Genomic DNA, 16,176 nt, shown 5'->3' on the forward strand with positions numbered 1-16,176 from the left:
TGAGGTCCTCCCCCTCCCCACATTCTGCTCCCCCCAGGCACGGCCCTCAAACGTTCCTGAATGTTCACAAGCCAGAACTGGGGACCCTGTCGCCAGCAGCAATTTTGATACTCCCGCAATCTGTTGCTGCACAGAGGCGTGGCCCCACATGCAAGGATCGCAGTCCAGGGATTGCATGGCATCAGGCTGGAATGAATGCCGACTAACAGGAGGAGCTGGTGCAGCGAACTACCTTGCTCAACTCGTTAACCTTTCTCATTCCCCGCCACACGCTCTGGCTGCCCAACTGCCTTGTCCGATTAAAGCGCAATGTTTGTTAGACAATTAGTGGCTGTGAGGCAGCTCTGCTTCTACTGCTGGTTCCAAAGCCACTGCAGCTGAAAATGGTTCCCGAATCTGGGAAGGGGCCATGACTCAGTGCAGGGGTCGTTTCGTAGAAAAAGAACTAGGGGAACTCATTAGCATAACTCATTAGCATATGCCACACACCCTGCCATCACCGGAAGTGTGTCATAAGGCCACACACCCCGCCCCTAACGGTCCCGGCCGCCGCCAGCGGCCTTGCAGCTCCACTGCCGAGCCCCATGAGGGGCCCGGCGGTGGACCTGCAAGGCCGGCGGGAGTGCAAGGAAGCCCCGCGAAGGCCCTCCCTGGCCCCAGGCAGGCAGGGGTGGGGAGAGGCAGGGAGGAAGCAACTTACCCTCCCTCTTCTCCTACCCCCTCCTGGCTGAATGAGGGCCAGAAGCGGGGTGGCCGGAAGCAGGGGGCGGGGCTTCGTCATGTGCCCCGCCCCCCCGTACCTCACCCGGGGGAACTGCGATCCCCCCCCGAAATGACCTCTGACTCAGAGCATCTGCTTCACATGCAGGAGGTCCCAGGTTCAATCCCTGGCATCTCCAGTTAAAAGAACCAGGTAGTAGGTGGGGCGAGAGACCTCTGCCTGAGACCCTGGAGAGCTGCTGCCAGCCAGAGTAGACAATACTGACCTTGATGGACCAAAGGCCTGACTCAGTATTGTTGGAATATGCAAGGTCTATAGTGCACCAACTTGAAGAAGATTAGAAGAACAGCCTATAGGGGACAGTTGAAGGACTGCTAGTTAGCATACCTAGATTAGGAACTTCCCACAACTTCAGATTATATCCTTCCAGTCTCCTGATTGGCTCTTTGGAGACTTCCTGCTCCACCTGAGCCCTCCCCCTTCGTTCTTGTCTCTCACAGCAGTTAGTCAGTTAGTTAAGCCTCTCTCCCTCTCCTCTGTTCTATCAGAGTCTATTTCTTCTTTAATAAACGGAGTTATTTTCTTTCAGCAGTTGGTGCTCTGTTCTTCTGATTGTTTAAACTCTGCCAACAAGCAAGGCAGCTTCGTGTGTCCGTGTGAGTCACTGAAGCTGAGGATGCAGCTGAAGGGTGTCCTCAGACGTGATGTAGCAGCCAGGTCATTTTGGTCATGTGACTTGCCCCCTCTGTTATAAAGCTGGGATCTCCAAACGTGGTGAACCTGCAGGCACTTAGAAGTATAGAGGAAGATGACCAGCACAAAATGGCTGCTGGGCCACAGGGCTGCCAGCCTCCAGGTGGGGCCTGGAGATCCCCCAGAATTCCAATGATCTCCAGGCTACAGAGATTAATTCCCCTGGAGAAAATGGCTGCTTTGGAGGGTGGAGTCTATGGCATTATACTCCACAGAGGTCCCTCCACTCCCCCAAACCTGCCCTCCCAAGGCTCTATCCCCAAATCTCAAGGAATATCCTAACCTGGAGCTGGCAACCTAATGGTGGAAACAGTTGTAACATATCAAGAGGTTCCCCAACAGTTAGGGTTGCCAGCCCTCCAGTGGCAACCCGCGGAAGAAGGGGGGGAAGACTGGGAGAAAACAGCATTACATAACGCCATGGCATCACTTCTAGGTGAGTGCACAGAAGTGATGGCATCATGTTGTATGATACTCTAGGAATTTCCCTGATCTCTATGGCTGTTTTACCATAGGGAGTGGGGGAATTCCTAGAGTGTAGCATGATGTGATGAGGGCACTTCCAGGCACTCAACAGGAAATGGTGTCATGACATGCCATTTCCTTGCCCCATCCTGGCAGGAGCCCAGGTGTGGGGGCAGGAGATTGTCTGCCCAGGGCAGGCAAACAGGGAACCTTGTGCAGAATGGAGGAGGCAGACACAAATGCTTCCTGGTCTCTTTTTCCACAATAGACATGGAGGAAAGCTGGGATCAGGTGTTTGCTTTGGGGAAGAGGGGTTGTTTGGTTTCAGTTTCCTGAGAAAGTGGAGGGTTAGCGCCTTCTGCAGCCTTAGCAGGGTTGTCAACTCCAGGTTGGGAAATACCTGGAGATTTTGGGGGTGTAGCCTAGGGAGACCAGGTTTTGGGGCGGGGAGGTCCTTCAATGGGATATAATGCCATAGAGTCCACCTTCCAAAGCAGGCATTTTCTCCAGGTGAACCAATCTCTGTCCCCTGGAGATCAGTTGTAATAGCAGATCTCCAGCCACCACCTGGAGGTTGGCAAGCCTAAGCCTTAGGCTGTGGCAGCTGTGCCATTAGATCCGACTTAGCTGCAAATGCCTGACAGATCTAAAGTGCATGATGAGACTGCAACATCTGCGAAAGGTCCCGCAGTCATCGGCACCCCGTGCTGCCCTGCCACGGAAGCGGAGTTAAAAGACACCGGGAAAAGTCTGGTCCTAACACTTGTCGATGGGCCACGGATCCATTTCATGAAACAGGAGCGCTTCCCGGCCGCACCAAATGGCACATCTGACTGCAGCTTGTGTTATTTATTTTAAATATTTATTTATTTGATTTTTTTCATCTTATTTTTTCTCCCACACTCAAAGGGTGCTCAAAGGAGTTTACCAGCAATTCACATTAAAGCACAAACATCCACCCCAGCAGTCCCTGGTCAAACTTTTTCCAGGAGATGAGCCACAAGGATGGCTTCATATTGGTGCCGGAGCTGCTGGGACTGCTCACACAGGGCCCAAGCGGCCAGCCACAGGCTAAAGGCCAAGAACTCTTGCCTCTGGCCAAGCTCCGGCTTGAAGTGACCTGTCAAACCAGAGGGGCCGGTGCAGTCAGCCCTGCTTTTCATTAGCACACTTCGATCTCCCCAATTTCCTGCCCTCATCCCGCCTCCAGCTAAGCCCAGGGTTGCAAACAGGGAGGGGCAGATGCTCAGCCCAGCTCTTAAGTGGCTCATTCACCTCTTCCCAATTTCCTTCTCTCCTCTTGCCGGTGGCCAAGCCCAGGCTTTAAGTTATCTGCAATAAGGGAGGAGCTCAGCTCTGATTTAGCTTCCTCAGATGTTCCTGGTTGTTCCCCAGCTCAGGCCTCTGACTGAGCCCGGGCTTTAAGTTGCTTGCAAAAAGGGAAGGGCAGATGCTGAACTCAGCTCTTATTTAGCTCCCCGGTTTCCTTCCCTGCTCTTGCCTGTGACCAAGCCCAGGCTTTAAGTTATCTGCACTAAGGGAGAGGCATCTGCCCAGCTCAGCTCTTGGACAGCTCATTCGCATCCCCCCAATTTCCTTCCCAGCTCTTGCCTGCAACCAAGCCCAGGCAGCAACTTCCTTGAAATAAAGAGCAGGGCAGGCGCTCAACTCAGCTCTTGTTTAGCCCGCTCTGAGCTCCCCCAGCTTCCTTCCCTGCTCTTGCTGGTGACCAAGCCCAGGGAAATTGCCATCTGCAATGAGGCAAGGGCAGATGCGCAGCCGAACTCTTATGTGGCTCATTCATCTCTCCAATTTCCTTCCCTTGTGCTTACCTGTGACCAAGCCCAGATATTAACTTCCTGGCCAGAAGGGAAAGGCAGGTGCTCAGCTCAGCTCTTATGTAGCTCACGGAGATCTCCCCCGTTTCCTTCCCTGTTTCCCATCAACTATTATCCTTTTACGGGAGATGCCAGGGATTGAACCATGGACCTTCTGAGCCCCCTAGCCAGAAAACGGGAGGGGGGATGTGGGGGAGCAAACCAGAAGCAGCAGGGCGGCTTCCCTTTCCTTCCCCATGCTCCCCCCCCCTGCAGCAGCAGGGAGGCTGTGGAAGGAAAGGGAAGCCACCCTGCTGCTTCTGGTCGCAGGTTTAACAGCTGATGGGCAAGGAAGTGAAACTGACCAGAAGCGCCAGGGTGGCTTCCCTGGAAGAGCTGGCAAGGTCTGGGAGGGGCAGGGGTAAGGGGCGTGGTGCACTGGGGGTGGGGGGGCTGGCACCGGGGGGGGGACGGGATCATCCGTGGTGGGGCTGCGCCCCCAAATGCCCCACTGTGGCTACAGGCACAGACTTTCTGTATGCAAAGCAGGTACTGAGCTACAGACAAACCTGCTTCAGGACTGGATATGTCTTTCTGCAATACATTTACACCTTCATCTCCTTCGATTCTTATGGAATAAAGAGAAGCCCATCACCCTCCTAGTACTTCCAGAGGGAGCGTGTGCTTTCATTCCTTTCCTCACCCCTCTCCCTCTCTCCCCTTGGTAGCAAGCGGGCATCAATAGCATAAATACATCAGCTCGCTCTTGTCTGTAACCACAACACATTAGATATTCCGATATGCCAAGTACAACCTGAGCTGCATGTGGGTAGGGAGCCGAAATCTGCAGGGGGTTAACCTTAAAGGCAGCATGATGAAAATCTGGGAATCGGCCAAGTGGCTGCCAAGTCTATAGATTTTCGGAGCAGTAACTCCTGGGTTGGAGAGCGAAAAGGGGACGGATAATGAGGCTCTGGAGATCTGTTAATACTTAACCTAATGCAACACCTACTGGCCTTGCCAATAAATCAAGCAGATGCAGGGATGCTGCTTTAGTCCCTGTGTGGCACCGCTCTGCCAATCAGCCATTGGCTGATGGGCATGCCCGCAAAGGTCTTCTGAAACCACCATTTACTTTGCTCTTTTCACCAAAGAAGACCTTCCCCTCCCAAAGCCAGGCAGAAGCCAGCGCTGGCAGAACCGGGACATGCCTATCACAGCTGGCATGAAGTGCCTCAGAAAAGGCTGTGGGCGAGGCTTGCCAGCTTCCAGGTGGGGCCTGGAGTTCTCTCAGAAGCACAACAGATCTCCAGGTGGCAGAGTTCGGTTCCCCTGGAGAAAATGGCTTCTTTGGAACGTTGCCTCTATGGCATCATGCCCCATTCAAGCCTCTCCCCTCCCCTCCCCCCCAAAAAAACCCCTGTCCTCCCCAGGCTCCATTCTCAGGACCTCCAGGTGTTTCCCAAACCAGAGCTGGCAACCCCAGCTGTAGACTCAGCTTTCCAGGTGGGGCCAGGAAACCCCCCAGAATTACAACTGATCTCCAGGTGGCAGAGAACAGTTCTCCTGGACAAAACAGCTGCTTCGGAGGATAGTCCAAAGGTGTCGAACTCATTTGTAACGGGGGCCAGATCTGACATAAATGTCACTTAGTCGGGCTGGGCCATGAGTACCATAAAACATAATGCCAGGTACCAGAGAGATAAACTTTATAAAGATGATTTCAGATGCCGAATAGCAATAGCAGGTATGATTGCATTAGGTGTGATATGAAGAGTGATAGTAAGCATGGAGATATCAGCATTGGTAATGAGACAGGAAACCTCGGTCTCTATTTGGTACAGGAGGATTCAGTTCAGGAGGATGCAAAAAATAAAGGGAAATAAGTCTAAAGAAGTGAGCAGTGACTCATGAAAACTCATACCCTACCACAAATTTTGTTAGCCTTCAAGATGCTACTGGATTAATACTCTTTCTACTGCTATTAGAAACCACAACATTCAAAAATGTTTTAACATTAGGACATTCCTAAGAGTAGCATTTCTCTTACAAAGGGATTTCAAAGGGAGATTAGAAAGAGAGGCTGCTGAATTGCAACTGATCATGAATCTCAAGACAATGCATCCTCCTGGACTGAACTGAGATCTAGGTTTCCTGTCTCATTACCATTGCCTGCGATTGTCATTACATGTCTGAAATCACTTCACACTCCAAGATAGAAGGACAGATGGAGTCACATTCTAGCTGTATCTGAAGAAGTGAGTAGTGATGCCCTGCCACAAATTTTGTTAGTCATTAAGTTATTACTAGGAGCTGCGGTGGCTCAAGTGGTTAAGACGCTGAACTGCAGGCTGTGAAAGGTCGATAGTTCAGCAGTTCGAGACCCAAGTTGCCGCATAATGGAGTGAGCTCCCATCTCTAGTTCCAGCTCCTGCCAACCTAGCAGTTCAAAAGCAAGAAATTGCAAGTAGATAAATAGGTACCACTTCAGTGGGAAGGTAACAGCGTTCCATGCGCCTTGGGGTTTAGTCATGCCAGCCACATGACCACGGAAATGTCTTCCGACAGTGCTGGCTCTTCGGCTTTGAAATGGAGATGAGCACCACAACCCTAGAGTCGGATTCGATTGGCTTTCGAGCAAGGGAACCTTTACCTTTAAGGTATTACTGGACTCTTGCTCCCTTCCACTAATAAAGAATGCAAGCTGTGCTTTTGGGTTTCCTTCCCCCCCATTTGTTAGAACTGGAAAGGGGGATCTCTCCAAGCGCCATGGGATGCAATCTCTCTCTCTGGCTTCCCCCTGCTGAAGAAGTATGCTTGCACACAAAAGCTTATATCTGGAATAAAAATACTGTTGGTCTTAAAAGTGCCATGGGACTCTCTCTCTCTCTCTCTCTCTCTGGCTCTGCACCTGGACTTCCTCCACCTCCTTGGAGCAGGGCTGCCAATGGCAGCTGGTTTCAGAGGGTAGCTCATACCCCCAAAATCTGGTTGGTCTCTAAGGTGCTACAGGGCTATAGGTACCTGGCACCTGAGGGGGAAGGCAGGGGCGAGATCTTCAGCGTCATGCTGAAGAGCCCCCTCATCCCCCCCCCGACCTAGGGCTGCCAGGTCTGGCATGGGAAATTCCTGGCGATTTGGGGGGTAGAGCTTGGAGAGGGCATGTTTGGGGAGGGGAAGGGGTGTAATGACGCAAAGTTCACCCCCCATTTTCTCCAGGGGAACTGATCTCTGTCACCAGGAGATCAGTTGTAATTCCGGAAGATCTTCAGCCACCACCTGGAGGCTGGCAACCCTACACCCCGCCAATAGGGTTTATTTATTTATTGGATTTATATCCCGCCCTCCCCAAATGGGCTCAGGGCGGATAACAACAGAGGCAAATGCCATAACAAACAGTTAAAACAGCATAAAAACAATCATTAAATAAAGTGTGGTGCTCTTGATGTTGAGTCTTATTAGTCCAAGATGGGTTCCATTTGTCAACCTAACCTGACAGCATACGTTCTTCGGTCATCTAGGTGTCTTCCCAGGGCCGGCTCACCTCTAGGTCTAATCCACCGTCGAAGATGGCAGCTCGGTGGTGGTACAATGACGGCAATAGGGTTGCCAGGTCCCTTACCTTTAGCTGGCAAGGGGGAGAAGCTCCTCTCCTGGGATCTTCTGGCATGCGCGCATAGCAATGACATCACCTGGAAGCGACATCATCGCACTAGGCATGTCACCAGGGGGACGCTCTAACATTTGGCAAGAAACTCTGATACCGTAGAGTTTTCAGGCTGAATGCTAGAGCGCCCCCCGGCGACGTGACTGGCGTGATGACCTCCCGGTGACACCATCATGGTGGGCACGTTGGCCTGATCCAGGCACTTTGGGGGCGGGGTTCCCCCCACCAGCTGGATCTGGGCCGGCAGATTGGCAACCCCCCAGGGGATCTGGCAACCCTATGCGCCAATCTGTTGAGGGGCAATGGGGGCCCCGGGTTGGGAGGAATCCTACTGTAGTGCCCCCCCTTGCAGGAGACACTTTGTAAGAACTGGGGAGGGCCTGTAGCAGGGCATAATGCCATAAAGTCCACCCTCCAAAGCAGCCATTTTCTCCAGACGAACTGCCCTACCACTGCGCCACGGCACCTCTAGGTACACTTGAGGGGTTAGTTTCTGTCCTTTCCTTCTGTTCTAAACCACAGCCCCCCCCCTTTTTTAATTTCTTAAGTGAGATAAGATATTGATGTGGTGGTTCAATCTAACTAAGCATCTACGGGCTGACATATTACAACATAACGGCATACTATGTGGAATATCTGATCACAGATCGCCAGATGTGTTTTTTTAAAGTTAAAAGGCAGCTGCAGGGTGTGTGCATGTGGGCGTGGGTATGCGCAATTTGGATCTGGGCCATGGTGCGAGGGAGAGAGAGGGTTTTAACCTTTGCTCTCATGCCATTTTCCTGGCAGAAATTCCGCCCCTGAACTGCTGTTAGGGCAAACGGACAAATCTAACTGGGGAGAACTGGCAGAGCTGGACACGCGCACACACACACACACACACACGCACACACACACAGAGCTACAATTCCTTGTGTGTGTGAAGTGCTGGTGACCCCAGCAAGGGGCTTTCAAGGCAAGTGAGAAGCAGAGGTGGTTTGCCATTGACTTTCCTCTGCAGAGTCTTCCTTGGTGGTCTCCCTCCAAGCACTGACCCTACTTATCTTCCAAGATCTTACAAAATACAACCTCCCCCCAAACTCCTAAAATTACTAGATTGGGGGGGGGGGGTAACGCTATGGGGCCTCTTAACACTGACATAGTTTAGGGCCTCAAAATGTCTCAATCTAGCCCTGGAATTCAATGCTTTTTTGGAGAAGGAAAATTTGTAACAGCACTTGTTGTTCAGTCGCACAGTTAAGTATGACTCTTCGCAACCCCATGGACCACATCACGTCAGGCCCTCCTGTCCTCCATTGTCCTCAGAACTGGGAATCTGATGGCACTGGTGAAGAGTGCTCTATTCAGGCTCCACACAAAAGTGGCACAAAAGCAAGCATGAACACCAACAAAACTTTATGGGGAGCAATGGACATAAAACCCCTAAAAACCAAGAAGGAAAAATTCTTTAAAAACTAGATGCACAAACACAGTACAGCAAACCCCCAGGCCTAACCTCACACCCTTCTTGGCACACAGACAGCATCAGATCTTGCTGGAACAACCAGGAAGTCAAAGAAGTAATAAAAATGTTCTCCTACACGTTTCAGTGTGTGTAAAGTGCCGTCAAGTTGCAGCTGGCTTATGGTGACCCCAGCAAGGGGTTTTCAAGGCAAGTGATTCAGCAGAGGTGCTTGGCCATGGCCTTCTTCTGCAGAGTCAGTCTTCCTTGGTGGTCTCCCATCCAAGTACCAACCCAAGCTTAGCTTCTGAGATCTGAGGAGATCGGGCGGTGCCCCGCCACCTTCCCTTGCATATTCTGTACGCCACCATAAAGGGAACAATGTGGCTGTGCCATAAGGGCATCGAGACCAGACATCAGACCACTTTCATAGAATCACACAGGCCATCTAGTCCAACCCCCTGCTCGATGCAGGATCATCCCTAGAGCATCCCTGACAAGTGTTTGTCCAGCCACTGCTTAAAGACTGCCAGTGAGGGGGAGCTCACCACCTCCCTAGGCAGCTTTCATGTGACTTGGATTTTTTAATTGCACGAGTGTCCTTTTGGAATGCCCCCAACCCCTTTATGGAACTGTACATTTTGTGTCTGATCACACATTCAGAAGCCCCAAGGTGGATTTCTATTCAGGAAAACAGCCCAGGGAGAGAGTTTTCACCCTCCCTCCCTCCCTTCTCCTTGCCACAGCCTGTCCAAACTGGGTGTCGACCCCCTCTCCCTACATGCCACAGTCGCAATCCAGATTGGGCCATGCAAATCCAGGAAATAGGTTCTGAGCACAGAAATCCCAGGGCACCTCTGGTCGCAAGTCCTCGTGACAGCCATGAAGGCTTTGGGGATGTGCAGTGTGTGCCCTGAATGTTACCAAACACTTTTCCCCCGGTCGGGCACTTGTGACTTTAGCAACTTCCGGACAAGTGGATAACCGGCAACAGAAAGGTTTCCTGACATGGAGACGAAGGGATGGGGAAAGCTTGGCATGGTAAATTTCTTATGCAGTTCTTCAAGGCAGAAAAGCCTGGATGGGGAAAAAACGAAACTGGAAACCCTCTGGCCATTTCACTCAATGACATGTAAATGTGTACTTTGCCTATTTGTCTGACATTGAGAAGGAGCTGTTAAAGACTGTGAACTGCCTCAAAACTAATTGAGAGGCAGCTTTGTTCTATGGAGAAGATCTCATAGGTCTGAGCTGAGACTCGTGAAGGAGCATCAGCTTCCTGTTTCTCTCCTTCCTCCCCATTTTCGCAGTAATTTGGACTTGCAACACGGTGAGAAATTGTCCTCCCATTCAGAGCAAGGGTAAGAAACTTTGTTCTTCCTTTGACTGGGCGTTGTGTTGCTACAAAACCAAAGCAGCTTGACTACATGACACCTGATGTCATCATAGAAGCTACACAGGATTGCCAACTCTGGGTGGCTAAATTCCTGGAGGTTCAGGGATGGAGCCCGGGGAGGGACCTCAGTGGGGTATAAAGCCCAGAGTCCAGCCTGCAAAACAGCCATTTTCTCCAGAGGAAGTGATCTCTTTCATCTGGAGACCAGTTTTAATTCCTGGAGATCTCCAGGTGCTGCCTGGAGACTGGCAACCCTACAGCTACCTGATTGTAGAGTGACCAGATTGTGTAGCCAGCAAGAAGAACTGTCTTAAATTTGGGATTGCGAAATGGAACAAAATGTTTCTCCCATCCCGAGCAAGGGCAGCAAGCATAGCACTTGCTCTGATTTGGCTTTGCAGTATTGTTAAGAAGGCAAAGCTATGTGACACCATGATGTGACCACATCAGCTAGGTGATCCCTGACTGGCTAGATCATGTAGCCAGCAAGAAGAACTCTCTTTCTCATTTTTACAGAAAAAAGAAGGCAGTACCCAACACAGCTTCTGAGAAGAGGCAACAAAATTGGAACATAAGGAAGAATATATATATAAAAATGGGGGGGGGGGGAATATCAGGAATGCATCAGCAATGTTCTCCTGCAAACTCATGGCTAAGCCCAAAGGCTTGCTTTTGTGCCGCTTCTGTTCCTTTGAAGGGGCCTTCCTGGTGGATCGTGCCCCAAGTGAGCTCAGGCACCGGAGCATTTAAGCCTGGGGACTCTGCACCGCCTCCCCTCCTCCCAGTTAGCTTCTCTCCCTCTGATTCCTCTCTCTATTTTTTCCCTCTCTCTCCTTACTGCCCTAATTTTTTGTTCACCTATAATTTTCTCCATTGACTTTAATTAAGTTCTCCCCAGGCTGGCGCAGTAGGCAGGCTTCCCTGGGTCTAATTAGACTCTCATCATAAGTAATCTACATGGGAAGCAGACACGTGCATGAGAGCGCGCGGCGCATGCAAGCCGCTGCGCCTGATTTATGGAGAGACTACAGCAAGCAGATGGGTGCATAAAACACGGCAAATAATTCTGGTGCAATTTTTATTTAAATAAAAAGGCACACGCACGCGCCTCAGCCCTGTGTACAGGAAACCGAGAAAGGCCTGGCACCGTCCTAGCGCACCGGCACATTTCTCTCTCCGCCTCTCTCCAGGTATCGGCCACATTCACTCGATAAAACCAATAGAGCAGATCAGAGTAAATCACCTTTGACTGGCAAAGCGGGAGTCGTGGAAAACGACGATTCCCAGTCGAGCCGTGCGGAGATTTCTCATGCTGATCTGTTGCTTACCATGTACTTAAGACCCAAGGTGTGTGCCGAAGTAATTATCAGAGGGAGGTTGCCCTGTGGCGGAGCTTTGTAGTGTTTGCTGGGGGAACGGAGCGCGCAGCGTTTGATGCGCTTGGGAGGCCAATAGCGCGCTGGGGCTCACCGGGTGCCCCCGGGAAAGGGAAGCCACAGCCAACCCTGGACAGCAACTAGAATGACTCCCTCAATCCCGCGATGCAAGAAAAGAAGCCTGGAGGGAGGGAGGGGAGGGCTGGATTTGAAATGGGGGGGGGGGGAAGGGTTTTAAAGTCTCTTCCCATTACGTGGGAAGAAAAGGAGGAAGGAAGAAGCCAGGCTGCTCGGGTTGCCACCTCCAGGTTGGGGAATTCCTGGAGATTTGGGGAATGGAGACTAGGAAAGGATGGAATTTGCGGAGGGGAGTAGGGTTGCCAGCCCTGGAGATTTTGGGGGTGGAGACTGGGGAGGGACCTCAGCAGAGTGCAGTGCCAGAGACTCCTCCCTCCAAAGCGGCCATCTGCTCCAGGGGAAGTGAGCTCTGTCTTCTGGAGATAATGTGTAATATCAGGAGTTCTCCAGGCCACGCCTGGAGGTTGTCAGCCCTAGAGGGGGGGGGTCTAATGCTCGAGAGTCCATGCTCCAAAGCAGTCGTTTTGCTCCAGGGGAGCCGATCTCTGTCATCTGGAAATCAGCTCCAATTCCAGGGGATAGCCAGGCCCCACCTGGAGACTGGCAACCCTGAGGCCTGCTATAGTTTGAAAGGCAAACAGGGGGGGGGGGGAAGGCGGAAAAAGGAAAGAAGAGTGGATAGGGTAGCCCTGACCTGGATAGCCCAGGCAAGCCCGATCTCATCTGATCTCGGAAGCTAAGCAGGGCCGACCGTGGCAAGCACTCGGGTGGGAGACATCCAAGGAATACCAGGGCTGGGAGGCGGAGGCAGGCAATAGCGAGCCACCTCTCTGAAACATCCAAGCCCCACTAGGGGTCGCCAGAAGACAACCATGACTTCCAGGCACGTGCGCGCACACACACAACTCACCAAAAAGGAAAAAACAAGAGTGGCTAGGGTACGACCAAATGGTGATTCACGATCAGGCATCACTGACCTGCAGCAAGCAGTGTGGTACAGTGGTTAGGCAGCTGGCTAAGGAGCTGGGGGACCGGTGCTCCATTCTCCGATCTGCCAGGGAAGCTCGCTGGGTGATCGGAGGCCAGTCCTGCTCTTTCCACTTGACCCACCTCGCAGAGTTGTTGTGGTGAGGATGAAAGGGAGACAGGAGAATCGTGCAGACTGCTCTGGGCTCTCCAGAGGAAGGGCAAACAAAGACCGTACAAGCAGCTGCGGGGGGGGGGGGGCTTCCCTGCCATAGTAGGGTTGCCACCCTCCAGATGGCACCTGGAGATCTCCCGCTATTACAATGCATCTGCAGATGGCCAAGATTGGTTCCTCTGGAGAAAATGGCTGCTTTGGCATTATACCCGTCTGAGATCCCTCCCCTCCCCAAACTTCACCCTCTCCAGGCTCCACCCCCCCCCCCAATTTCCAGGTATTCCCCAACCCAGAGCTGGCAACCCTATGCTACCTGGATCAGGGCCATAGCCTCAGGGAAGGAGGGGGGGGGGTGAACAAGGCAGCCTCTGTACCGATGGCCCAGTCAGGACTAGCCTCCTCCCTCAACTTGGTTTTAGCCTCACTGGTGGGGAAATGGATACAATCCAGGTAGGGATGCCAGCCTCCATAAGTGGCCTGGGGATCTCCTGGAATTACAGCTCCTCTCCAGACTACAGAGGTCATTCCCCTGGAGAAAAGGGATGCTTTGGAGGGTGGACTCTGTGGGCATTGTACCCCATTGAGGCCCCCTGTCCTCCCCAGGCTCCATCCCCCAACCTCCAGGAGTTCCCCAACCTGGAACTGGCAACCCTTCCCTCCCACCCCCCGGGCGGTGGGCAGGGGGACCTGGCAACCCTGAATCCAGGTGCCTGTTTTCTCCCCCTCCCGTTGTGGTTTGAAGCTGCCTGGAATGGAGAGAAGGCTGAAAAGTTGTTTCAGGGAAACGGCATGAGTGTGTGTGTCGTGTGTTTGTGTGGGAGTTAAAAAGACTTTCCCTCACGGCCCCCATTCATTTGGCCCCTCAGTGGCTGCCATTCACAGTTAAGCCTCTGGGGATGCAGACAGAGTCACTGGAATCTTGGGCTGAAGAAGTCCCGAATTCGAATCTCACTGTGCCGTGTCTCTAGGCAATCCACTCTCTGTCTCTCAGCCCTTCCCTGCTTCTGATATAGGGACAACCACGGGGAAGACTTTCGAAAGGAAAACTCAAGAACATGAGAGCTCTTAGACGGAACACAGAAAACATTTCGGTGCAGCGATGTTTCTAATCGGGTTAAGAGGGAAGGGGTCGTGGGCTGTCCAGTGGGTGTCTTATCCACCACTGGCACGTCATTGCGTCAGCAGGGCACGATCGAGAGGGCGTCCTCGGGGCCTGATTGCGACATGGGTATCTGGGCACACGCTGTCATAATTATTTTAATGATTACAGAGGGAGAGGTGGAAACGGCACTGAGCAGTGGCTTTTGTCAGGGCTTCTAGTTATCCTAAGCGCTCCCCCTCCCCTGTTTTTCAGACAGGGTGTGACTGCTCAAGGTAACACTGACTGACAAAATGCCCTTCAGGATGGCTTGTGGGAGGTGGGTCCAACGTTCCCTTTCATCCCCCCCCCCCCTACTGAGCAGAGCAGTTCACATCCTGAGCAGAATGTAACTACCGTAATTTTAAAATGGGCAATGGGCAGTGCGAGACCCTGCGGGGCTCCAGATTATATTTATTTATTTAATTAGTTGCCCAATCCCTGCTATTGCTGGGCTCTGGGTAATGTACAGTATCCAGAAAACACAACCAGATGAAATCGTTAAAGCAATAACACATATCCCAAAAAAGAAGAAGAGAAGAGATTGGATTTATACCCCGCCCTTCACTACCCAAGGGAGTCTCAGAGCAGTTTACAATCTCCTTTTCCTTCCCCTCCCCACAACAGACACCCTGTGAGGTTGGTGGGACTGAGAGAGCTCTTTCAAGAACTGCTCTTTTTCAAGAACAGCTCTGACCAGAACTATGGCTTGCCCAAGGTCATCCAGCAGCTGCATGTGGAGGAGTGGGGAATCAAACCCGGTTTTCCCAGATTAGAGTCCACACACTTAATCACTACACCAAACTGGCTCCCTATACCAAACTGGCTCCCTACACCAAAAGAGATGGTGAATACTAATTAATCTGATTTCAGACTGCTGGCTACTTCGTGGGTGAGGGGGAAGGAGGGCAAAATAAAGGTAAACAGCAGGAAGAAATGGTGCCAGCCAGGCAGGCTTACCAAGGTCCAGCGGGGGAATTGTATTTCCTGGCAGGATGTGACGCAGAGCGTCACATCCTGGCGACGGCGGGTGCAGCGCGTGCAGCCGTCCCCGCGGCAAGGATCCTGCCAGGAAATACAATTCCCCCGCCGGACCTTGGTAAGCCTACTTACAGGCTCTGCGGAATTGCATAAGTCCTCACAGGGCCCTGATGGTATTTGGCAGAGAGTTTTACCAGGTTGGGGCCAGGACCGAAAAGGCCCTGGCCCTGGTCGAGGACAGCCAGACATCTTTAGGGCCAGGGACCACCAGCAAGTTATCTGAGGAGCGTAACGCCCTCCCAGGGACATAACGGAGGAGACAGTCCCATAGGTATGTCGAACCCTGACCGCTCAAGGCCTTATAGGTCAATACCAGAACCTTGACCTTGACTTGGTATTCAACCGGGAGCTAAGCGGGGCTTCCTGTGTTAATGAGCAGCCACTCATGCCCACTGGACTACTCGGAAGTAAGCCCCATTGTATTCATGCGTGGTTTGCTCTTGCGGTTCCTGGCAACTGTTCGCCTCCGTCGTCTCCCTTTTGGTGACGCAGTTCTCTGAAGCCCTTGAGTCCCACCAAGACCTGTGCCTGCCACTTGCATCACTGACTGATCATTCTAGCATCCCACTTCTTTTTTTGGCCATCAAATCACAGCCGGCTTAACGGCGACCCCATAAGGTCTTCCAGGCAAGAGGCGTTCAGAGGTGGTTTGCCGCCGCCTGCCTCTTTCTTGCACACCATCCATAACCCTCTTAATTATGGCAATTTCCTTCTCTGTGCATAGAAAATCTGGCACGCCATACCCTGGGGGAGAATGCCTGTTTTGGAGAAGGAGGGGTTGACTGAGTCAGCTGCTCCTTGACACTTTCAAAGAACCACACTAATCTTCTGACTTAAATGATGATGATGTGTGTTTTCTAAGGAACTACAGTTAAGCAGTTACTGGAACAATCTGGACGAACGGAAGGGGGGCATCGATTCCCAGGAAAAAAAGGTTCTTTAAATATTTGGCAGAGTTTCCCCAGAGGACTTTTGAGTAGGGTTACCAATCTCCAGGCAGCCCCTGGCGACGGCGGGTGCAGCGCGTGCAGCCGTCCCCGCGGCAAGGATCCTGCCAGGAAATACAATTCCCCCTGCCAGGAAATACAATTCCCACTATTACAGCTGACCTCTAGAAGACCAAGATCAACCCCCCCCCCCCG

The sequence above is a fragment of the Gekko japonicus genome, unplaced genomic scaffold (assembly GCF_001447785.1).
Source record: "Gekko japonicus isolate JY-2015 unplaced genomic scaffold, Gekko_japonicus_V1.1 scaffold112, whole genome shotgun sequence".
In the NCBI taxonomy this organism is placed as follows: Eukaryota; Metazoa; Chordata; class Lepidosauria; order Squamata; family Gekkonidae; genus Gekko; species Gekko japonicus.